Source organism: Camellia sinensis, chromosome 14, assembly GCF_055761805.1.
Source record: "Camellia sinensis isolate YWXY chromosome 14, ASM5576180v1, whole genome shotgun sequence".
Taxonomy (NCBI): domain Eukaryota; kingdom Viridiplantae; phylum Streptophyta; class Magnoliopsida; order Ericales; family Theaceae; genus Camellia; species Camellia sinensis.
Genome location: NC_138974.1, coordinates 143,498,181 through 143,523,308, shown reverse-complemented (window position 1 = coordinate 143,523,308; position 25,128 = coordinate 143,498,181).

Sequence of the window (25,128 nt, the reverse complement as noted above, 5' to 3'; positions counted from 1 at the left end):
TTGAGAACTCTTTCTCAATTTCAATTTCAAAAAATCGTTTTGTGCTTAGAGTGCCATGACGTTCTCCATATATGTGCAAAACAGGATTTGTTCTTTCATAAACTGTAGGGTTCGACCCAGGTCATGTTAGAACAATAGAACAAGGACCTATCTGAAGCTATATGGGTTCCAGACTGCAAAGCAAAAGAAAAAAAGGAAAATTTGGAGCATCTTAGTATGTTTCAACTTAAGCAAATTCTGAGACTGCATTCCAAGTGCACCTTCTCAGGCCTCACCCTTCTCTGGAGTATGAGTGTATCTCAATCCCAAGTTTAAGCATGCTTCAAGTCAGAATGGCAGTCCAAGTAGCACCCGCGGTTTTTGCATGCAAATGTTACCCCTGGCCAATTTGAACAGGGTGTGTCCTTTTTGAGTTAAGCACGTTGCAAAGTCCTCTGAGAGGTAAATCGAAGGCACGAAAGTACATATTTGCCTCCCTCATTGCGTAGAATGTACATTCTCATATACACTTCTGTGGCATGCGTGTCATGCATCGTTTGTGATTCTTGCGTAGAATATGTTTTTGTCTCTTGCACATAATATGCTTGTTTCATGCATAGAACATGCTTTCAATTAACATCATGTATCTATCGCACGGTAATCTCACTCAGTGCATCTATTTCACAATTTCGTATCACTCGCACTGTCTTGTGCACTTTATGGTTGTGTGTTACTCGCACTTTCTTGTGCATCGCGCTTTCTTGCGCACCCTTTCTCCACTCGCGTGTGGCGCGATTGGACGCACTCGAACTTTCTTGTGCATCGCGCTTTCTTGCGCAACCTTTCTACACTCATGTGTGGCGAGTTTGGACGTACTCGCACTTTTTTTTGTACAGTTTACATTCGTGCTTCCTTGCGCATTTATTCACCCTTTCTCCACTCACGTGAGGCGTGTGTGGATGCATTCGCACTTTCTTGTACAACTTACATTTGCGCTTTCTTGCGCACTTATTCCGTCTTTCTCCACATACGTGAGGTGCGTTTGGACGTATTCGCACTGTTTTGTGTACCTTGCATATTGCACTGTTTTGTGCATTCACGCTGCTTCACACTGCCTTGTGCACTCTCTGGTCTATGAGACCTTAAATCCTCTAAAGATGCAATTCCTTTGGTGTTTGTCGTGCCTGAACGACTTCTAGTGGTCTGGTATAGCCAATTGCCTGTGTTTGCGGTGAGTTCCTAGGAGATCAACTGAGACAGTGGAAACTAAAGTTCGAATGGCTGATGCCTAGAACGCAAAGGTTCGGGATTTCTGAGACTAAAGTCTAGTTTAAATACCCTGGGGTGTATCCTCGGCTTGAAATCTGTATGGCAGCCCCATAGGTTGAGGTAGCGGGTATGCGCCTCAATTCTGGATACTGAACCAACCTAGTTTGTCACCTGTTGGAGAATAGGGAAAGCTGCGACCATAGCCAGGGAGAAAAGTAGTACATGTGGTTCAGAAATGCAAGATGCAAAAAAGGAAGATCCCACATCGGCATAAGGTGAGTCATTGATAATTGCCCCTGTAAGGTACCTTCACTTCCTAGCTACTACATCATCTATTATGTCTGTTGAATTGCATATAGAATCTATCGCATGCATCTATTGCATTGTCCATTTATCGCCTGCATCCTTTCTATGTTAAGCTTAGTTTGGCATGCGCCCATACTTTCCTTTGTTGAAGCATGGTTCTGTGATAATGTGTACGTGCCTATTCCACGAAGGGAATTGTGGTTTGAGGGTGTCGGCACCTTTTCTGTGTTAGACGTGGTCTGTTTTGTGTCTATGCCTTTTCTAGGCAAGATATGGTTTGGCCGCGCGCCTTATTCACTTCATCCATTGCATCCATTGCATTGTATTTTGTTTTGATGCATTTAGCATGAAGGATCATGATCTTTCCTCAACAGATCATTCCTCACTTATATCATGCCACCCAATTATTTGTATTCCTTTTGCGAAGCACATAGTTCTGCATGTGTACACTCCTATTCCACTAAGAGAATTGTGGTTAGAGCACTTTGGCACCTTTTCTGTGTTAAACGTAGTTTGATTCTGCATCTCCATCCCTTTATAGTATTTCTGTGGTTTTGCACTGCTTGTGGTTTGATGATTCGATTACATTGCATATCATTTGCATTGTTTCGTTACATTGTATATCATTTACACTGTTTTGTTGTTGTGTGTATCATTGGCATCTTGCCCCTGAACTATGCTAGTTTGATTCCTTGTAAAGGGATACGTAGGCATCCTACGAGCGCAACGATTTATTTCTGCATCTTTATTTTATTTGTTTGTCCAAGTCTTCGGCATTGTCAAAAATGGGTCGTCTCTGGGCTTTGACATTCACTGACGTCATTTCATGACTTCGAGCTCTGTCAAGGAGGGGCAACTTTAGACACCCCATTTTTTACCGCCCTTAAGACTTGGGCGCCACTGATTGCTTACTTGATGGTGTAGGCTATGCTATGCAAAGGTTCGATTTCTTTGGCAAGAGAAGCTTCAAATCCTAACCTTACACCCCCATTTTTGGACCAAATCCTTTTGACCAAAAATATTTTAGACCTTAAAGCCCTCTCTTTCAAAACATTTTTGAAAGTGCTTCTACAATGTTCCGAGGCTCGCATTTTGTTAAACGTTGCGCTTTTCGATAAACTGAGCAAGGACAAAGTGGAAATGAATGAAGGAGAGGTGAACTCTTTGAAAAAATCTTTAAAACATCTTGTTTAGAGGTTTGGAGTTGAAGAAAAGAAGAGGAGAGGGAAGAAACCAAGTTGGAGAAGAAGATAGGCATGAACCGTTAAGAGAGAGTTGAGCAGTCTTCACCAAATCAGGTCTATCCGTTTGTACACTTGAATTTCAGCTATGAGGCCACCACTGTTCGAAATTGGACTTCCGGGGCTTCATTTTTTCACTCAAGAATCTCCTAAAGCCGAGGCTAGATGAGGGAGATATAGCTGGTTGAAGTTAGGCATCAATCCGGTTTGATCGAAACTGAGCAGTCTTTACTAAAAGAGGGATATCTCTTAGAACACATGGGAATTTTGATGTGAGGCTGCCACGATTGGAAAGCTTACTTTCAGGGCTTCAATTGAGGCACAAGAATGACTTGCGAAGGGGTCCAGAAGAATGAGATATGCCTAATTGAAGTTAAGGCCAAAAACTAGTTTTTGCCTACCAGTGAAGCCTGTCGGCTATGTGCCGACCATAAATGGCCTTTGTTGGCCATATGCCGGCCAGAAGGGATTCTCGTCGGCTAGAAAAGAGCCGGTCGGCCACCACAAGTGGCTGGTCGGCCACAAATGTCCAGAAAGCTCAGAATTTACAGATCTTTTCCCTTCAGCTGTTCTACACAAGCTCCAGCTATCCTGTAATCAGATATTTCGACCTTGAGCTCATATATTGCTATATATAGAGGCTATATCTCACATTTTGCAAGGTTAGAAAGTTGGGAGCCTCTCTCTCTCTGCATTCCTCTCTCTCTAGAATTCTCTCTCTCTTGCCCTTTTGTGCATAGAAGTAAAGAAACACTTGTAGTTTGCCTAGACATCCTTCATCAAAGTTGCATATCTTTGGGCTGAGGTCCCTTGGAACCTATTTTTCGGCTATTGGAAGGTTGTTTGAGCCTAAGAAAGTGGCTGATTTGTGCTGAGTTTCAAGAGGTATAACTCTCTCCCTTTTAGCTTGTTTTGTATACTAGCTTTGCCATAGTTTTCAACTGCTTTGGGGCTGTTTTTGGGTGGTATTGAACTACAAAAACCTCTGTTTTTTTTTTCTTTTTTTTTTTATCCTGAAAGTGTTGGTTTAAGCCTTGTTTGGTTAAGGGGTGATTCCCCTCCTTTGCTCTTTGGCTTGTAAAGCCTTTTGAGCCATCTTTCAAAGCTTTTGAAACAACCTTTTCTTGGCCTTTTAACCACTGAATTCCAAGGTAATTTCAGTGGCAAAAAGTTGGTTTTGAGGTCCAAAATAGGAGGGGTTGGCCTCCCCTCCTTGTATCTTGTTTACATGTGTAGATGGCCTAGTATTTGAGCATGCTTTTCTACCTTTTTGTAGCCTAGTTCAAGCATGTTTCTAGCCTTATTTTAACATGTTATAACTCTGTTTTTGGCTGGTTAGAGCACCTCTTGCTTGCTTCTTACACTTGTAGTGTAATCATGCTTGCTAGCCTAGCTTACTTGATGTTGTAGCCTATTATTTTAGCATGTGTTGGCTTCACTCCAGCATGTTTTTGGCCTTGCGTTGACATGCTTAAACACTGTTTTGAGTGGTCTTGGTCCCTTGAGACTTGCTTTGTATAGCTATGGTGTGGTTAGCTTCACTAGTTTTGTGTTTCAAGGACCTTAGCATGCTTTGCTGGTGGTGTTTTCATGTCATGGCATCATTTCACACATGATTTCAGTGCATGTAGCCTTATCGCACTCTCACATATTCCACTCTTTCATCACTCTTGAGAGGTGTGCTTTGTGCCTTGCGTATGAGCTGATACATGAACATGATTTTCTTGCTTTTCGTGCTACTATCTCAGCACATTTTGGCCACTGTTCTGACATGTTTGAGGTCTGTCCACAGTTGGTTTGGTTGTTTGAGCTTGATAGTGCATGCTTCTAGTGTAATACACTTCATTAGCTTTGATGATCTTGGCCCTTAACATGTTGTGCATATGTTGGTTGCATGTTTTATCATTGCTTGTCATGCCATTTCAACAATGAATATTTGCCACCTCCCTCATTTCTTCATTTTTCCTTTTGCTTTGAGGGCTTGTCAGCCTTAAGGTTCTGTTTAAGCTTGATAGAGTTTGTGCTCTAATGGCTTTAACCCTCTTGTGAGGATTCCTCCTAGGCAAAATGCATGATCTCTCTCATGCCTTAAACCATTCTTTTGGTTAACCCCTCTCTCATTTAGAGAACTTTCACATTGGACAAATTAAGTAAAGAATGGTTTGGTAATTTAAAATGAGTAAACAAGAAATGGACCAAGTAAAACATGAATAAGATAAGCATTCGTCCTGCATTGCATGTGTTTGGATTGAACGTTAATCGAAACACAAGAAATGTGGGACGTTTCACACACAAAGTGATGAAACGTGCTGCATTTCTTGGTCGCTAACACCCTTGATCATGCATGATGGGGGGGAGGCTCTTTGTGTATTGTTTGTGCATTCACTAAGCTTGTACAAGCTTGGTACTTGGGCCATCATGCATTGAGATGCTTGATTGGTTGCTTGAGAGCCAAGTGCCACACTCCTTTGAGCTTGAGAAATGATGAGGAGAGTGGCAGTACACACCTTTCCTTGAAAATACATTGATGTGCCTCTGTTGCTCCCTGTTGTAGCAAAACCAGAAGTCTGGAGAAGCAGGTGGCCGACCGGCCACTTAATGTAGCTGACTGGCCACTTTCACTAGCCGACCAGTAAGTTGAGGTGGCCGGTGGCCACTTTTTTTGGCTGACCGGCCACCAGCCCATTTTTGTGCCAAAATGTTCCTGTTTTGAGGCAGAGGTAGTGTAGAGGTTGGTTCAATGTTCATAAACCAAGGCGAGTGCAAAGAGAGGCAACTGATGGCAAGGCGATGGATTTTCAGGAAAGAAGCAACCGAGCATGCATGTCTCTCTCGCCCGCAAGGCCAATTCATTGCTTTGTTAGCTAGTTGTAGCTAATTAATACATGTGTTGTAATTAATTAGTTTAATCTGTGTTGTAATATTTTAATTAGCTTAGCACAGCTAGTTATTCATCTTTGTTGTAATAATTAATTACCTAGAATAGTTAATTAGTTGTTTTGTAATAATTAGCTTAGCTTAGTGTAGCTTAGCTTATTTATTCGGACCCTCCTTCGAGAGGGCGCAATGTTGTAATAAAGGTGCATGTTTGTGTGCACGTCTTCTAACCCCATGTCTTTCTCCCTTTTACTTAACCGCTTTTGATTGTTAGTTTAGGGCACATTTTGATAAGCATACCTTATGCTTTGCATGTTTGCATCAGTCATTTGTCTTGCATGCACCGGGCTCGGCGCACCATTCAAACTGCATCGTATTTCGACACTTCTTTGAATACATGTATCAAATTGTTGCATTCGTATGACATCTTAGATAGCCGAGCCTATTTAGTTGCATTATTGCATGTGTTGCATTAGGCATCTTAATATAGTTAGGATCACGCATTATTTCTAACTAGTTTTTGTTTTGGCTTGGAGTACACTGTAAGTGTTACGCTTTAGCATACTTGCATGAGTGTGAGTGTTGCCATGATAGCATGATTGCCATGAGGCTATTTGCTTAAGTGCTTAACTGCATGAATGCCTGTGGGTGAAGGCTTGATTACCTGAATTGGAACAACTCGATGATTGTGAGTTTTAAGCCCACTTTGCGAAGTGGCAAAATCATGTTTTAAAGCCCACTTGAGGGTGGCAAATCCGCGCTTTAGCCTACTTGCGAGTAACACTTTCAAACCATTTTTGAAAACAAACATGAGTTGTTTTGTTCCAAATCTCGCGACTTAGTCTATACTTATATACTGTGCGCATCACATAGTAAGTTAGCTAATAATCGGATAAGAACACATGAGGTTTATAAAACAACATATCATGGTAGTAGAGGCTGATCTTTGATCTGGCGAGCGGGGGTGCTCATTTCAAGACCTTCCCCTCTCGTATCCAAGTTCCCGAGCCGAGGCAACTTTGGTGATGACGGACACGTGGCCTTTGGCATGAGTTAGGGTTTCCTAAATTTTCCCAAAATAAAACATTTAGGTGGCGGCTCTGTAATCTGGCAAAGCGGTTCATGTCTGGCGCTTTTTTGATTCAAAATCGATTTTCCAAAACTAATTGCCAGATTTAGACTTTTTGGTGTTTATCAGTCTCTCATTGCACTTTGTGAGATTAGATTCAGAACCGTGACAGGAGTCCGAACTGTAGTAAGACCAATTCGTGCCCTCTCCGAAAGGGGGGCGCACGAAGGAAGTCCGGTCTACAACAGGCAATGCAAATGCCGAAAACGTGCCGGACCCAGAAACACGTGAAATTTGGTGGGTCAACCAAAAATGTGATTTTAGGAAGGATCATTGATGATGTAGCATGCATGGTTATACAATTCTAGGATCGAGTGGACAAGCAATGCAAAAGTCGAAACTTGCTAGACTTGGAATCACGTGAAATTTTGGAGGGTCAATAGAAAACGTGATTTTTGGATGGATCCAAGACGATGTAGCTTGCTTGGCCACACAATTCTCGGATCGAGTGGATAGGCAATGAAAAAGCCGAAAAAGGGCCCTATCAGCAATCACGTGAAATTTGGCGGGTCGATACAATACTTGATTTTAGGAAGTATCCATGACGATGTAGCATGTATGGCCATACAATTCTTGAATTGAGTGGACAAGCAAGGCAAAAGCCGAAAACGATTTCAGCTCTTAATTGCGTGAAATTTGGCAAGTCGATAAAAAATGTGATTTTAGGAAGGATCCATGACGATGTAGCATGCATGGCCATACAATTCTCGAATCGGGTAGACAGGCAATGCTAAAGATAAAAATGAATCAAGCCTACAATCGCATTAATTTTGGCGGGTCGGTAGAAAATGTGATTTTAGAAAGGATCTTGGACAATGTAACTTGCGTGACCATACAATTCTCGGATCGGGTAGACAGGCAAGGCAAAAGGGAAAAACGGGCTGGACCAAGAATCGCATGAAATTTGGCGGGTCAATGGAAAACGTGATTCTAGGAATGATCCATGATGATGTAGCATGCATGGTCATACAATTCCGGGATCGAGTGGACATGCAAGGCAAAAGTCGAAAACGGGCCTAGCCCGGAATAGTGTGAAATTTGGCGGGTCGATAGAAAACGTGATTTTTGGATAGATCCATGACGATGTAGCATGCATGGCCATTCAATTCTCGGATCGAATGGATAGGAAATGCAAAAGACAAAAACGTGATTTTAGGAAGGATCCTTGGCGATGTAACATCTGTGGCTATATAATTCTCAGATCAAGTGGATATGCAAGGCAAAAGGCAAGAATGGGGCAGACCCGGAGTCGCTTGAAATTTTGCAGGTCGATGGAAAACGTGATTTTAGGATCTGTGATTTTAGGATGGATCCATGACGATGTACCATGCTTGGCCATACAATTCTCAGATCGAGTAGACAGGCTAGCCAAAAGCTGAAAAAAGGGTCGTGCCTGGAATGACGTGAAATTTGGCGAGTCAATAGAAAACGTGATTTTAGGAAGGATCCATGATGATGTAGCGTGCATGGCCATATAATTATAGATCAAGTGGACAGGAAAGGCGAAAGCTGGAAACGGGTCGGGCTCGAAATCGTGCAAAATTTTGTGAGTACATAGAAAATGTGATTTTAGGAAGGTTCCATGATGATGTAACATGCATGGCCAAACAATTGCTGGGTCGAGTGGACAGGCAAGGCAAAAGTCAAAAATTGGTCGGGCCTGGAATCACGTTTAATTTGGCAGGTAGATTGTAAACGTGATTTTAGAAAGGATCCATCACGATGTAGCATGGATGGCCATACAATTCTGGAATCAGGTGGACTGGCAATGTGAAAGCTAGAAATGGGCCGGCCCTAAAATGGCGTGAAATATGACGGGTCAATAGAAAATGTGATTTTAGGAAGGTTCCATGACGATGTAGCATGCATGGCCAATAATTCTCGGATCGAGTGAATAGGCAATGCAAAAGCCAGAAACGGGCCAGGGCCGATATCGTGTGAAATTTGGCAGGTCAATAGAAAACGTGATTTTTGGAATGATCCATGACGATGTAGCATGCATGGCCATATAATTCTTGGATGGAGTGGACAGGAAGGCAAAAGACAAAAATGGCTCGGGCACGAAATCGGGTGAAATTTGCCGGGTCGACAGAAAATGTGATTTTAGGAATGTTCCATGACGATGTAGCATGCATGTCCATAGAATTCTCGAATCGAGTCGATAGGCAATGGAAGAGCCGAAAATGGAGGAGAATCGAAATCATGTGAAATTTGGCAGGTCAATAGGAAACGTGATTTTAGGAAGGATCTACGACGGCGTAGCAAACATGGCCCTACACTTCTCGAATCGAGTGGGCAGGCAAGACAAAAGGCAGACACGGGTCGGGCCTAGAATCACGTAAAATTTGGCGGGGTGATAGAAAACGTGATTTTAGGATGGATCCACGACGATGTAGGCCATACAATTCTCAAATTGAGTGTACCGGCAATGCAAAACTGAAAACGTTCCTGAACCGAAGTCCCGTGAAATTTGGAGGGTTTATAGAAGATGTGATTTTAGGAAGGATCCATGACGATGTAGCATGCATGGCCATACAATTCTTGGATCGAGTGGGTAGGCAAGGTAAAAGCCAAAAACAAGCCGAGCCCGAAATCGTGTGAAATTTGGCGGGTCAATTGAAAACATGATTTTAGGAATGATGGATAACGATGCAGCATGCATGGCCACACAATTCTCGGATCGAGTGGACAGCCAATGTAAAAGCCAAAAACGTGCCAGACCCGGAATCCTATGAAATTTGGTGGGTCGATAGAAAACGTGATTTTAGGAATGATCCATGACGATGTAGTTTCCATGGCCATACCCAGGCACTGGTACGAGAGGCTCCTTGCGGAGGTCCGTGCATTAGTCGACGCAGTTGGCTTCGGGACTTTCTTCTTAGGACTAGCGCAGATGAGGGCTGACCTATTACTTCACGGGGCCCTGGTGGAGTGATGGTGGGACACCACAGGCTCGTTCCACTTTTTGTCAATTGGGGAGATGACTCTGGTCTCGTACAACTTCTCGATGCTCACTAGCCTACGGCTCGGGGTTGGCAGCCCGATCCCTTTTGATCCAGAGTGATCTTAGACGCTGTTAGTCCTGGGATGGTGATATACAACTGGCTCCTAGAGCACTTCTTTGATCTGTAGCCAGCTACCCTGGAGGAGGTCACCTAATACACCCGCGGGTTCCTCATGTATCTCTTCAGTACTACCCTGTTTGCGAACAAGGAAAATATCGTGGGGCTATATCTCTTTGTAGCACTGGTGCATCTACAATGGGTGGGGGAGTATGACTGGGGTGGTGCCGGCCTGGCCACCCTATACTACTATATGAGCTCCGCATCCCACCGCAAGGCGGACTTACTTAGCTGCTATTGGCGAGGTTAGGAGGTACACTTCACACTTCCCTTTCTTGCTTTGCTTTTATCTTATCCGCTCTATTCAAAACTACTTATCTACTTTCTTGTAGCTATGGGTTTTCACATATTTCACCTCCCTTGCTCCGGTCCTAGTACGACCACTTGAGTTGTCAGTACCCCTCTCTCGGTACTACAACTCTCGATTCAAGCGTCGCCGATGCATAGATTGAGATCTCCCTTATTTCCACCGCTTCTTCAATACCGTCACCGCAGATCGGGTAACAATACTAGCCTTTAACTTTTACATACTGTGTGCATACTACACTATTTCCATACTATTGTCCCATACTGCACTGTTTTCATACTGTTGTCCCACACTGCACTGTTTCCATTCTACGTAGACCTTTAACATCGGCCACTTGCTTTGCATATTCTATTCATAGGTTGACTGGCACCCTTGGATGGGCATCCCTCAGGCTTTGAGGGTGATTTATGCTGCTGTATAGGAGGCCTCCACCATGCGGATTCTTTTCGAGGGCCCTTTTGGTATGGTATACTACTTGGGGGAGTGGTTCATTCACTTGACCTGAGGCCAAGCTAATCCTGATGTTCCACATCCTCCTCCTCCCGGTATGAGGATTGCCGATGATCTTCACAATGGGCCTCTGATCGATCACTTGATCTAGGGAGAGGACGGTGACAGACACCATGAGGCCGGCGATTCATTGCATTCTTATAGACCCAGGTAATGGCTCCTCTTACCAGGGGTGTAGTCCGTGTACTTCTTGAGGCTGTCGCCGCTACTACTGGAGGTGGCCCAACTGCCGCTCCCATTCTTGGGCTTCCTACGATTCCTACCGAGGTCGTATACATGCGGCCAGACGGGGTGATTAAGCAGATGCCCCTTGAACATATTGAGGAGAGGGATTGCAAATGGGTGATTGCCCCCGACATCAAGCAGGTACATGTTTCTTTATACTTCTACCCACTGCACTTTAGCTTTTTCTTGTCCTCTATTATTTATGTTCACTGTACCTTGTTACTTTTGCCCACTATTCTCAAATTCTCTTCCTTTTGTGGGTACCTGCTGCGTATGCTGATGACCTCCTCCGAACTATTAACCGACTGCTCCTCATGGTGCAGAGGAGACAGACTACTTTGGCTACTCATGAGATTGAGGTATACTTTGTCCATGGTTTTCTATTGTTTACCCGTCACACTCCTGTTGGTCTATACTGATATCAATGCTCTTTTCAGCTGGAGCTGGCACCAGCTGCACCTGCGGAACCTCCTCCAACCGGGAGGAGAGAGAGACGGGGCCTAGTGAGGGGCAGAGGCTAGGCTGAATAGGGGAGAGGCAGAGTATGGCATCGTTCGCCCTCTGAGGAGTCTTTTGATGGGTACACGACCCTCAAGGACGAGGTGGATGAGGTCGACATGCAATCTAGCAGCCCCAGTGATGATAGTGATGCACCTCCTTCGCAGCCGAGGAGGAAGAGGGTGAGGATGGGTTGATGATTTACTTTTCTTTTCCTTTCTTTTCTTTTGGTTTGTAGTTAAGAACTAGCTTCAAATAGACCATTGTATTTTGTTTTTAAAGACTTTTCTTTTGTTTTTGCTTGTGTAAGACAATGATCGGGCTTGGGCCCAGAAGATATGAAAAAAAAAATTTGGATGACTTCTCTTGCATTGCATAGCATGTGATGACTGTATCGCACAACCGTTACATGATAATCTTGTACACGGCCTTTAACAACTGTGAATGCATGCTTGTAGACACCCTATTTTTGACCGCCCTTAAGACTTGGGCACTACTGATGGTTTACTTGGTGGTGAAAGGTATGCAATGCAAAGGTTCAATTTCTCAGGCAAGGAGAGAGTCAAATCCAAACCTCACACCCCATTTTTAGGCCAAAAATATTTTAGATCTTAAAACCCTCTCTTTCAAAATATTTTGAAAAAGGTTTCTGCGATGTTCTGGGGCTCACATTTCGTTAAATGTTGTGCTTTTTGATAAACTGAGCAAGGACAAAGTGGAAATGAATGAAAGAGAGTTGAAATCTCTGAAAAATCTTTCAAAACTTCTTGTTTAGGGGTTTGAAGTTGAAGAAAAGAGGAGAGGAGAGAAGAAACCAAGTTGGGGAAGAAGATGGGCATGAACCGTTAAGAGAAAGTCGAGCAACCCTCGCTAAATCAGGATTTTCTTTTTGTATACTTGGATTTAAGCTATGAGGCCACACCGCTGGAAATAATAATTGTGGGGCTTCGTTTTGCACTCAAGAATCTCCTAAAGCCAAGTTTGGATGAGGGAGATATGGTTATTGGAAGTTGCGCATCAATCCGTTATGATCAAAACTGAGCAGCCTTCACTAAAAGAGGCATAACGTTTTGAAATGTTGGAATTTTGATGTGAGACTGCCACCATTGGAAAGTTTACTTTCGGGGATTCAATTTGCACACAAGAATGACCTGAAAAGGAGTCCATGTGAAGGAGTTATGCCCATTTGAAGTTGGACCTATAGAGCAGAATTTGCAGTCAGCTACAAATGTGTGCAGTCGGCCACAAAAGTGGCCGGTCGGCCATCACAAGTAGCAGGTCGGCACCAAAGATGGCCGGTTGGCCAAGAGTGACCCAAATTCATTTTTTTTTAAAAGATATTTCTCCTGCAGCTATTTCCAGCTTGTGCCAACTGTCCTAACTCAGATATTTTCGACCAAGCCCTTGCCTTTTGCTATATATGAAGCCATATCTCATATATTCATAAGGTTAGAAAATTTTGAAGGCTTATAGAAAATTTGAGAGCTTCTCACTCTAGAATCCTCTCTCTCTAGAAGCTTTGTCAGCAAATCCTCCACTCTCTCTAGAATTCTCCATCTCTCATCTTGTTTTAGGCTTGAAAGTGAGAATTCCTTACATATATGCATACACTTCCTTCATCAAAGTTGCATGTCATTGGGCTGAGGTCCCTTGGAACTTATTTTTGGGCTGTTGAAGGGTCATTTGAGCCAAGAAAGTGGTTGTTTTGCTGCTGTGCTTCAAGGTGCTTCAAGGGTAAGCACTTCTCTCTTTCAAGCTTGTTTTTGCACATTTACTTTACCCGCCTTTTTCCATTGTTTTGGGATATTTTGAGGCTGGTTTTGAACTACAAGAAGGTCTGATTTTTAGTCCTAAAAATGTTGGTTTAAGCCTTGTTTGGCTAGGGGGTGTTTTCTCCCTTTTGCTCCTTGGCTTGTAAAGCCTTTTTGAGCCAACTCTCTAAGCTTTTGAAACCATCTTTTTGTAGCCTTTTCACCACTGAAATCTAGAGAATTTTCAGTGATAAAAACCCTATTTTGAGGTTCTAAATAGGAGGGGGTGGTCCCCTCTCCTCTTGTCTTGTTTGCTTGTGTTGTTGACCCACCAAATGAGCATGTGTTTCTCTCTTTTTGTGGCTTAGTTTGAGCATGTTTTGTGACTTTTGTGACCTACCATAACTCTGTTTTTGGTCATCTTGGTCACCTCTTGCATGCTTCTTGCACCTATAGTGCAATCTTGCTCACTAGCTTTGTTAGCCTTACAAAGTAGCATGCTCTTGTGGTTTGAATTAGCATAGTTCAAGCATGTTTTTGGTGTTATTTTGGCATGTTATAACTCTGATTTTGATTGGTGGACTCACCTCTTGCATGCTTTATACACTTGTAGTGTAATCCTTACTAGCTAGCCTTGCATGCTTGTCTCTTTAGCCTATTATTCTAGCTCATTTTGGCTATACTCCAGCATAATTTTATTCATATTTTGGCATGCTTTAGCTCTGTTTTGAGCCTTCTTGGTCGTATGATGCTTGTTGTGCATGCTCGTAGTGTAAATGGCTTCACTAACTTTGAGTTTTGAGGTATCTTGCATGCTTGGATTGAGGTATTTGCATATTTTGGCATCATTTGGTATGTTATTTCAGAGCATATAGTGCTGTCACACTTCCATGTTTTTGACCCTTTAAGTGCTCTTGAGAGTTGCACCTTTATGCATTGTTTGTGAGCCATTGCATAAGCATCATTTTCTTGCCTTTCAAGCCATCATCTCAGCACATTTTGGCCACTATTTTGGCATGCATGAGGTCTGTTTAGGGCTGGTTTAGTCGATTGAGCATTGTGTTGCATGGTTCTAGTGTTGTGTTCCTCACTAGTTTCAATGTTTAAGCCTACAGCATGTTGTACTTGAAGTGTTTGCATGTTAGAGTCTTGTTTATCATGCCACTTTAGCCCTGAAAAATCAGTCATCTCCCTCATTTCTTCATTTTTGATTTGTTTTGAGGATTGATTAGTCTTGAGGTTGTGTTTAATACTTGGGATTGAGGCCTATGCTTAAATGGCTTCAACCCTCTTTTGAGGGTTACTCCTAGTCAAAGGCATTGGTCTCTCCCATGCCTTAAACCATTTTCTTTGATAGACCTCTCTCTCATTAGAGGACTCTCATATTTGGACAAGTTGATTAATGAATGGATTGGTAATGTTAAAATGTGTAAACAAAATCAATCAAGTAAAACATGCCAAGATAACTTGTTTGTGTTGCATTGCATGTGTTTGGATCGGACGTTAATCCAAACACGAGAAACGAGGGACGTTTCATACTTGAAGTGATGAAACGTGCCTCATTTCTTAGTCGCCGACCCCCTTGATTGTGCATGATAGGGTGGAGGCCTCTCGAGTCTTGTGTGTTATTTGTGCATTCATCAACATTGTGCAAGCTTGACTCTTTGGCCATCATGCATCGAAATGCGTGATTGGTGGCTTGAGAGCTGAGCACTACACTCCTTTGAGCTTGAGACATGATAAGGAGTGTGGTTGCACACACATTCCCTTGCAAATACACTGCCATGCCTCTGTTTGTGCTCTGTTGTAACAAAAAGAGAAATTGCAGGAAGCAGTGGCCGACCGACCATCAAAGCTGCTGACTGGCCATCAAGTCTGCCGATCGGCTATCAAAAGTGCCCGATGGCCGTCAATTTTGGCCGATGGCCATCCCTCTCAGCCGACCATCCCTCAGTATGTTTCTAAGGTGGGTCAGAAGCATCTTGGAAGTTGGCACAATTTTCAGAAGTCCAAAAGAGTGCAAATAGAATCATTTAGAGGCAAGGTAGTGGATTTTCAGGAGGATGCCAAGGACCATGCATGTCTCCCTTGCCCGCGAGGCCATTTCACTACTTGTGATTAGTCTGCGCGATTAGTCATTCAATTCGTTGTGTAATATCTTAACTAGCTTAGTATAGCTATTTATTTCAGTTCGGTTTTGTAATAAATAATTAGAGTAGCATAGTTAATTAGTTAATTTGTAGCAAGTAGCTTAGCTTAGTGTAGTTAGCTTAGCTTATTCTTTTGGACCCTCCGTCGAGAGGGCAAAGGTTGTAATAAGAGTGTGCGTGTGTGATGCATGTCTTCCAACCCCATTTCTTTCTGCCTTTTACTTATTAGCTTTTGATGGTTAGTTTTAGGGCATATTTCAATTAGCATACCTTATGCTTGCATGCATGCATCCATTCATCTGTCTTGCATACACCGGGCTCGGTGCATCATACAAACTGCATTGCATTTCAATACCAATTTGAATACATGTTATCTAGTTGCATTCAGATGACATCTTAGAATAGCCGAGCCTATCATAGTTTCATTTTTGCATGTGTTGCATTAGGCATTCTTAACATAGCTAAGATCATGCATTGATTACTAACTAGCTTCTTTTTTGGCTCAGAGTACACTGTGAGTGTTTACGCTTTAGCATCCTTGCATGTGTGTAAGTGACTGCCATGATAGCATGCTTGCCATGAGGCTATTTGCTTAACTGATATAACTGCATCAATGCTTGTGGATGAAGGTTTGATTGCCTAAATTGGAACAACTCGATGATTGCGAGTTTTAAGCCCACTTGAAGTGGCAAAATCATGTTTTTCTAAGCCCACTTGAGGGTGGCAAATCCGCGTCTTAGCCTACTTGCGAGTAGCACTTTCAAACCACTTTCAAAAACAAACATGAGTTGTTTTGTTCCAATCCGCGTGATTGTGTCTATACTTGTATGTTGTGCACATCACATAGTAAGGTTAGCTAATAACCAGAATAAGAACGCATGTGTTATCAAAAATAATATATCATGTTAGTAGAGGCCGATCCTTTGATTGGGCGAGTGGGGGTGCTCATTTCATGACCTTCACCCCTCGTACCCAAGTTCCTGAGCCGAGTCAACTTTGGTGATGGCGGACACGTGGCCTTAGGCACGAGTCAGGGTTTCCTAAATTTCCCAAAAACAAAATGTTTAGGTGGTGACTCTGAAATCTAGCAAAGCGGTCCATGTTTGGCACTTCTTGATTAAAATCAATTTTCCAAAACGATTTTCCGGATTTGGACTCTTTGGTGATTTATCAGTCTTATATTGCACTTTGTGAAATTAGATTTAGAACCGTGATAGGAGTCCAAACTGTAGTAGCTAGAACTACAATTCGCACCCTCGCATGCGAAGCGGAGTTCGGGCGGTCTACAGTGCTTTTGAATTGATTCTTGAATCGGATAACAACTTACAACCAATCAAAATACAAAATACAACTTGATAACAGAAAAACAAAATGAAAACAACCTAAAACACAAGACAAAACTCAAAACACAGCTCTGGTCCCTCTCCACAACTGCTATAATTTGGGCAATCATTAAGAGCCGGCCGGCTCTAAAAGTGATGTCGGCCAATGGGATCCAGCTGTTATGCACTACTCCTTCTTAAAGTCTATAAAATGTGCTCCCAAGCTGTTTTCTCAGCAGAATAACAAGTCTTTGGCATTTTGCTCTCAAAATGGAAATCCTTCTCAACAATAGGCTCCGAGACTGGGCAACCACTTTGGACGGCTCAAAAAAGGTGTATTTTTGAGGTTTTGGTCTAAATGCTCTTCTTCCTTTGAGTTGTACCCCGCTTTGTTTTCTGTTTCTCTATGCCGCGGTCCAATGCTAGAACCCAATTACACATGTATTTCGCTTCGGCTCACAAGAGATGTGTTTGACGCTCGATGAATTTCAAGCATCGATAGAGTCCCTGCGCGATGAAGAAATTATGCCTCAGCCCCGTTTTAGCGATGCCCAGGATTTGGGACGGATGTGTGGGCTTCCATTATGCGAGGCTCGGTCTTTGGCTCACGATGGGGAGTTGGACATCCCAGGTTTGATTCATTGATTTTCCGCTATTGGAGATAGAAGTGACCTTCTCTGGCGGGGTCATTGGCAGCATGCTCTCTGATTGTGCCTCGTTACACAATTCCTTCTTGCCCCTAGTGTCGGCGTAGCCAACATCCGGTTGATCAAAGTGACCCAGTGTTTGAAAGAGGGCAAAAGCTGCATAGGCTTGGCACTGGCCGAAACTTTGATGGGCCTTGATGCTTTCTGTCGGTGGAAAACTACTCGGTTTGCATGGAAGCTTGCTGCTTCTCCAGGTTTTGCTTCACACCCCTCTTATTTATGATCCTCACGCCACTCAACACTCATTCTCTATTTTCCTCTCCAGCCATTTCCTTACTTTTCTCTCAACGTACATCTCTCTATTCTTCAATCCCTCTTATTTTTCATCCCTTCCCAGGTATGGTTAATAGATAAGCTGAAAATGGTGGACCCTTGCCCTGAGTACTCAGCCCAAGCTTACTTCTTTCGCCAACGGCTAGTGGATTTCCCTTAAGAGGGGTTGTGGTGTGACTAGATGTGCAGCAGATTTGCAACTGACATAACTTGGCATTACCCCTGACTTAATTTGACTGAAATGAGCTACAACATGTCCCAACAGTCAAGTGTAGAGTTAATTGGCCTCACACACTGCATGTTCTGTTTCCCCTTCCAGTTCAGACGCCAGTTTGGGCATGATCAGGCACGTCCAGATGAGGAGATGGAACACCCGGCTTCATTTCCCATTCGTGGTTCATACTTGATTCGGTACCTCACTGCTTGGAGGACAAGGGAACTTATGGCCCCTGCCCCTAGCTTCAGTTATGCCATTTTTGGCAAGTGCTTGGCTTAGCTTAAGGACGAAGAACAAGTTGGGCCATCTTTAGCAACAAAAACTTCCATGAGTGCAAGTAGAAAACATAGAGCTACATGACTTAGCTGTGCCCCTAGTTTTACTGCTTTGATCTTTCTTTTCACGTTTTATGATGTAAAAGCAACTTTGATTAAAATCAGAGAGTTAGAGAATGTATTAGCGTTGAAATCAATAAAATTAAAGTTGCGTGTCACACCCCAAAACCGCCCCTAAAAGTTTTGGGCATGACCACTTCAGAAACATACATAAAACCGATATATTTAACATATGGGGCTTGGACGGAATCACCTGATAACAAAAAAAAAAAATTAAAAATCTATTCCATTGAGCTACCACTATTATGCCAGGATCACGACATCACCTTAGGTAAATAATATACAGACAACATACACACATATACTTTGACTCAGCCCCACAATTGGGCGTATAATAAAAATATTAATGAAAGACAACCAAAGCATAAGCCAAAAACTAACAACACTTTACAAAATGCACGGGCTTCAGCTAAGTGCCTGGACACATTGAGGTTGACAAGAAAGAGACGAGCCTTAAGGGTTAGGACTGGTCTCCCGGTTGATTACCTACAGAAACAGACAAAATACAGAATGAACGAAACTCAGTGAATAATAGCACATAAATAATGTAATGTTTAACTTGAATAATAAAGCATACAACTGCAGAAGCATGTGATTAACTACATTCTGTAATTATCTCCAGAACAGCCATGGGTCCAGTTTTCTCAACAGAGCGGCTTTCAGCCCAGTAATGTACAGAACGACCATAGACCTAATAGGTACAGAACGGCCTAACGGCCCAGAAATAACAGAACGGCCTAATGGCCCAGAAATATCAGAACGGCCTAGCGGCCCAGAAATATCAGAACGGCCTAGCGGCCCAGAAATATCTATGTATGGACTCAAGAGGTGGCTCACACAGATTCTTGAGGTGGCTCCCACCAAAGTGTAGCACTTAGTTCCGTACAGCACTTTGCGCCATACCAGAAATCAATAAGTCTCATCATGTCATAATATAAACGAAACGAACATCATAACAGAATAACCACATGTATCATCAGAACAGACTAGTCTTATAGTCATACGAAGGCACATAGAGTATTCCAATCATTTACATGAATTAACGTCGTTAGTTTGCATGTAACAGAATACTAATGGTAATCATGAGCAATACGTATAGCATATCTCACAAATTGCACATGTGCCATCACAATGCTATTTGTAGGGACAAAATAATTACCTCATAATAGTCTTAAACCATCCTTGATAAAACTGAATAGTTCGGGATACACAAGCATCATTGCTCCACTTGTTCACCATGAATCATTAAGGTTAATCTACGGATAACAAAATGTTAATAATGTCTTTTAACAGTAAATAAAACACAATACTGTAGTACTATCCATAATTCGATCGCATTATCCAATTTTGTTACTCCTCTTTAGACAGATATCTACGTCACAAGACTCATGTTGAACCAAACAGATGGTAGGAGTCTTCGATAGAACTTTCAAGGTGTTATGTTCCCATTTCAAATATCAAGTTCCCGGTAATCGGGGTTACTTTCACGAACTTTCTCTGTTAACCCTTCTTATTGTTTCATAGCTTGTATGCAGTTCTTATGCGGGATCATGGGTAATTTATAGGTTATAGCATATTACCGATAACCATTAATCGTAGTCGGAATACAGAATAGTTTCAAGGTCATATCAATAGATGCTAAATCCTTCAATGTTCATATCACTTCTCAATCAACAAACATGTTAACATAATTGCCATGGAAAACAGAATGTTAATAATAATAATTATCAACGATAATTGATGTACATTTATAGTACTATTACTCACAGTGTTGCAACGGAGTGCTTGTCCCTCCCGGGTTATGCCCTACACATGTATACAACTTATACATTAGTTCCTTTTTTTTCTTAATTCATTTCCTACTTCGAATGAATTTACAGGCATCTTACGGGCATCAAACACAAATTTCAAGAATACCGGAGGGTTAAGCACGTAAAATAGAGCAAACGAAATTTTACAGCATGGGCCGCACGTGCGGTTGTGAGCCCCGTACGTGCGGCAAGGCTTCCCGCATGTGCGGCAGTGATCCCCGCACGTGCGGCGATCTGGGCAGATTGCAGTTCGAAATTCCATCAAAACTCAAGTTTTGGTTCACTCTTTCAAGGCTCAAAATAGGTTCTTTTCATTGTTAAACATGGGTAAAAAATCATGTAAATAGAAGCTACAACATAGATCAATCTATGTACAATTTGAATCTTCAATTTTAACTCACAAACACAACTCAACTTCATAATATTCCTCTCTTCACACACACACACATATATACATACACATAGCCATTGATCATAAAGATGAATTCAAGCTTGGTAACAAAGGGAATCAAAACAAAACAAATAAACATGCTAATTCTTCAACACACACACACACACACACACACATAGCTTCCATTGCAACTCTAAGTTACACAACACCAAGAGATTCCTACTCTCTAGTAAGAAAAGGAATAGAACTAGGTGGGTTAAACTCACCTTAAGCCTTAATCTCTAGATGACTTCCTAATTTCCCCAAATTTCTTCCTTGTTGAATTTGTTTTTCTTCCTTTCCAACCCCTCTCTTCCCTAATTCTCCTTTTTACTCTCCAGGAGATATTTTTTTCTTTTGTTTTAAGGTTCATAAGTGAAATGGCTAAGCATATACATATATATATATATATATATATATAAATTGAATAGGACAAAAATTAATCAGTTTAATCATTCCTAATTAAAATTTCACAGAAAATCATACTATGACCCAAAAATCATGTTGATCTCAAATATAAAATCAATTTCAGATAATTAAACTTCTAAGGCCTTCAATTTATGATTCAAACACTAGAATTGTAACAGATATTTCTTTTATGAAACAGATATGATTCCCTAATCATAAAATTCATCTAATTAAACTTAATTCCCCATGAGATTTCACAGTAAGCATATAAAGGTACAAAGTAAGGGACTAAAAGTATATTTGAAACATATATGAGGGTTGGGTCATTACACTCTCCCCCCCCCCCCCTTAAATAAGTTTGGTCCCTCAAACTTGTTTCAACGTATAACAGATTAGAAATGTCAGTCTCCCTCCAGTGTTTATAGATGTTCACGTAATTCCTCAGTTCAAGCAATTTAAAGGTTAATTTGGTATTTACCACAGTTATTCAAAAATTTTCACACAACAAGCATTACATAGTTTCATTTCACTAGTTGCTTCAATGTTTATTTCAGGCATGTAAAAATAAAAATAACAACTCCATATGTTTATTTCGTAGGATCATGCGTCAAGTAAAGCAAGATTACAAGAGTCCATAGCAGGACATTCTAGACACATAATCTCCACTAGGTAAGATGTATAATCAACCATATTTCCTTGTCCATAAGTTTTATAACAGAGATTTTCAAAGATAGAAACATACAATTTCCAAATATAGAACATAATAGATATCATTTCCTTAAGTACATGAGGCACGTAATTCAGGTAGTCCGCAACATATGTTAATTCCAACCACAACATGTTCTTTATTATGTTCATATCCAAATCACCCCAGTACTAATAGTTCACATGCAAATCCCATTACTTAATAAATCACATGTTACAAATCACTCATATATTACGTAGTTAGATTCAAGTTTGATTATGTATAAGTAATTTAGACATCAGAGTTCACCCAGTAGAATCCTACCTAATCAACAAGGTATACTTTTTTTTTATCAGTTACAAATGAACCTTTTAACGTCACATTTGTTCTTAGTATTCCTTAATTTTTAAAAGCATTTCAAAACCGTACCATTATATTGGTTCAGAATCATGTGCAATGATCTTTAACATAGTTAGTACGACAGAAAGAAAGATCACAGTACACATTGTCAATTCCTTATAGCATTACTTTTAAGTACAGAAATACAAAGAAAGTCATGCCCCGAATCAAACGATTAGGATCATACCCAAAACTAGTATCATATGCTGATATAAATCGTAAATACAAATCTGAGCAATAAATACAAATATGACAACCGTCGTTTCGAGCAAAGGAAGCCATTCAAAGATAGAGTTAGGAATCGAGTTTAGAATTATATTTCATTAGTCAATCATAACGGTGAAGGACCACATCCACTCTTATTAAGCATTCTCTCTTGTTACTAAAAAGTACTTCGATTTCCCTTTCTTTCTTTCTTTTTTTTTTTTTTTTTTTCCCACTTCAGGGTTCTATTGTTCGTATAATTTTTCCTTTTCCAACTATAGAGCATAAAATTAACTATATGGTTCGTATCCACAATTTAGGAATACAGTGGTCAATAAACAGTTAGCCACAATCATAAACCAGTCATACAGTTTAGCCCTGTAACTTAAGTAGAGTATCTAAGTGTTCCTCGTACGTAGATTCTATCAGATCCATAGTGTCTAAAACTTCAACAGTATCAGATTCATAATGTCTAGAAATTCAACAGTATAACAATAACGTGATTTAACCTGCTAATATTAGAGTTAAAATTCTGGATAGAGCGGTTCAACGTAATAGGAAATCAATTCAGAGTGCGGATGAGACAAATCTGTATAAACATGCAAGAAGAGATAGATACCCGTTAACCCATCATTAACATGGAATACCCCCATAACCATTTGTTTCTGTCGAAATTCACAGGGTCATGCAAAACAACTTACATAGTTTGACAATTTGCAATATCTACACCAAATTATATCACAAAAATGATTTCTCAGTCTTAAATTGTTAATACACAGAGGCAAGGTTCTAATTCTTGCAGTAACTTATCAGATCACCAATCATTTAGGTTTGATGTCAAATTAGTTAATGCTTATCTATTGTTTTGCGAGTGTCATATGGACAGACACGTATCATAGACGGGATTCCTCATGTCATTCAACTATTACTCATAAGAAGTCTCAATTACAGATTACAGATTATGCATAAATCGAACAGATTACAGATTACGGATTTCGGATTTCGGATTACAGATTACAGAGGTCAGAGTACAAATTACAGTACAGAGTATAGATTTTCGCAATCAAATCCCAATTACACATAAACACTACTTGTTAGGCACCATTAATTTTAAGAGGTCACTATATACATAACTTCTTCTTACTACTAATCCTACTTAACACAATTTCAATTATTATGCAAAACATATCTTATCAAAATATCCAAACACAGTAACGTCTCAAAATTATAGATTTAACCATTATTATGGCAAGGAAGACATAACTGTCGTATAAAGGTGGAGTATCACATATAGCATTTCCTTTAATCTTAGAAATATCCTGTAGCGGCCCTAATTTTCTTAAGTCATTACTTATTATTTTTATTATCTTATTTTATATTTTGCTTTATTAATTGTGCGGTTTACATGAGAATTTAATGTGTTGTTTAGTTAATGTGATATTTAACGAATTTAAGGTTATAATTAATAAATTTATTGTGTTATTCAATTAATTCATATATTTATATATTTATTTTTGTTATAAAAAAAGAGGCGTTTTATATATATATATATATATTTAATTTTATATTTATATATATTATAATTATGTGTATTACATAATATAGTATATTATAATAATTTATTAGGGTTAGAATGAGATTAGGTTATATTATAATATAATAATTATTAGGTTATAAACAAAAGAAAGAAAAGAGAAGTATTGTGCGGCGGCAAGGCCGAGAGAGAGAGAGAGAGAGAGAGAGAGGGAGATTGATCATCCAAGAAAAAAAAAATGAGAGTGCTCTCTGTGTGAGTTTGTGTGGCGTGGAAAGAAAAGAAAGAAAAAGAAAAAGAAAAAAAAAAGAAAAAAAGAAAGAAAGGGGGCTAGGGTTTTACTTTGGTGGTTCAATTAATCTTCTAGATATTGCTTCAATCATCAAAAATAATTGTAAGTACAAAATGCACTTTTCTTTGTTCATATTTGATTCGTTATATTTATTTATTTGTATTTATTTAATATTGATTTGATTTTTGTATTGATATGAAGATGACAGATTGATTTTAATTGTTTTGATTAATTGGGTATGTAAGGTTTATGATTTTTTTAGATGATTGATTAATTTTAATTATATTGATTAGATGTATATGTAAAGTTTAGAATTTTTAAATGATTGATTAATTTTAATTATGTTGATTAGACGTATATGTAAGGTTTAGGATTTTTAGATGATTAATTGATTGTAATAATTTTAATTAGTTGGGTATGTAAGGTTTAGAATTTTTTTAGATGATTGATTAATTTTAATCATGTTGATTAGACGTATATGTAAGGTTTAAGATTTTTAGATGATTAATAGATTGTAATAATTTTAATTAGTTGGGTATGTAAGGTTTGGGATTTTTTAGATGATTGATTAATTTTAATTATGTTGATTAGACGTATATGTAAGGTTTAAGAATTTTAGATGATTAATAGATTGTAATAAATTTAATTAGTTGGGTATGTAAGGTTTGAGATTTCTTGTAGATGATTGATTAATTTTAATTATGTTGATTAGACGTATATGTAAGGTTTAAGATTTTTAGATGATTAATAGACTGTAATAATTTTAATTAGTTGGGTATGTAAGATTTGGGATTTTTAGATGATTGATTAATTTTAATTATGTTGATTAGATGTATATGTAAGGTTTAGGATTTTTAGAGGATTGATTAATTTTAATTATGTTGATTAGATGTATATGTAAGGTCTAAGATTTTAGATAATTAATTGATTGTAATTATTTTAATTAGTTGGATATGTAACGTTTAGAATTTTTAAATGATTGACTAATTTTTAATTATTTTGATTAAACGTATATGTAAGGTTTAGAGTTTTTGGATAATTGATTGATTTTAATTATTTGCATTAGTTGGGTATGCAAGGTTTAGGG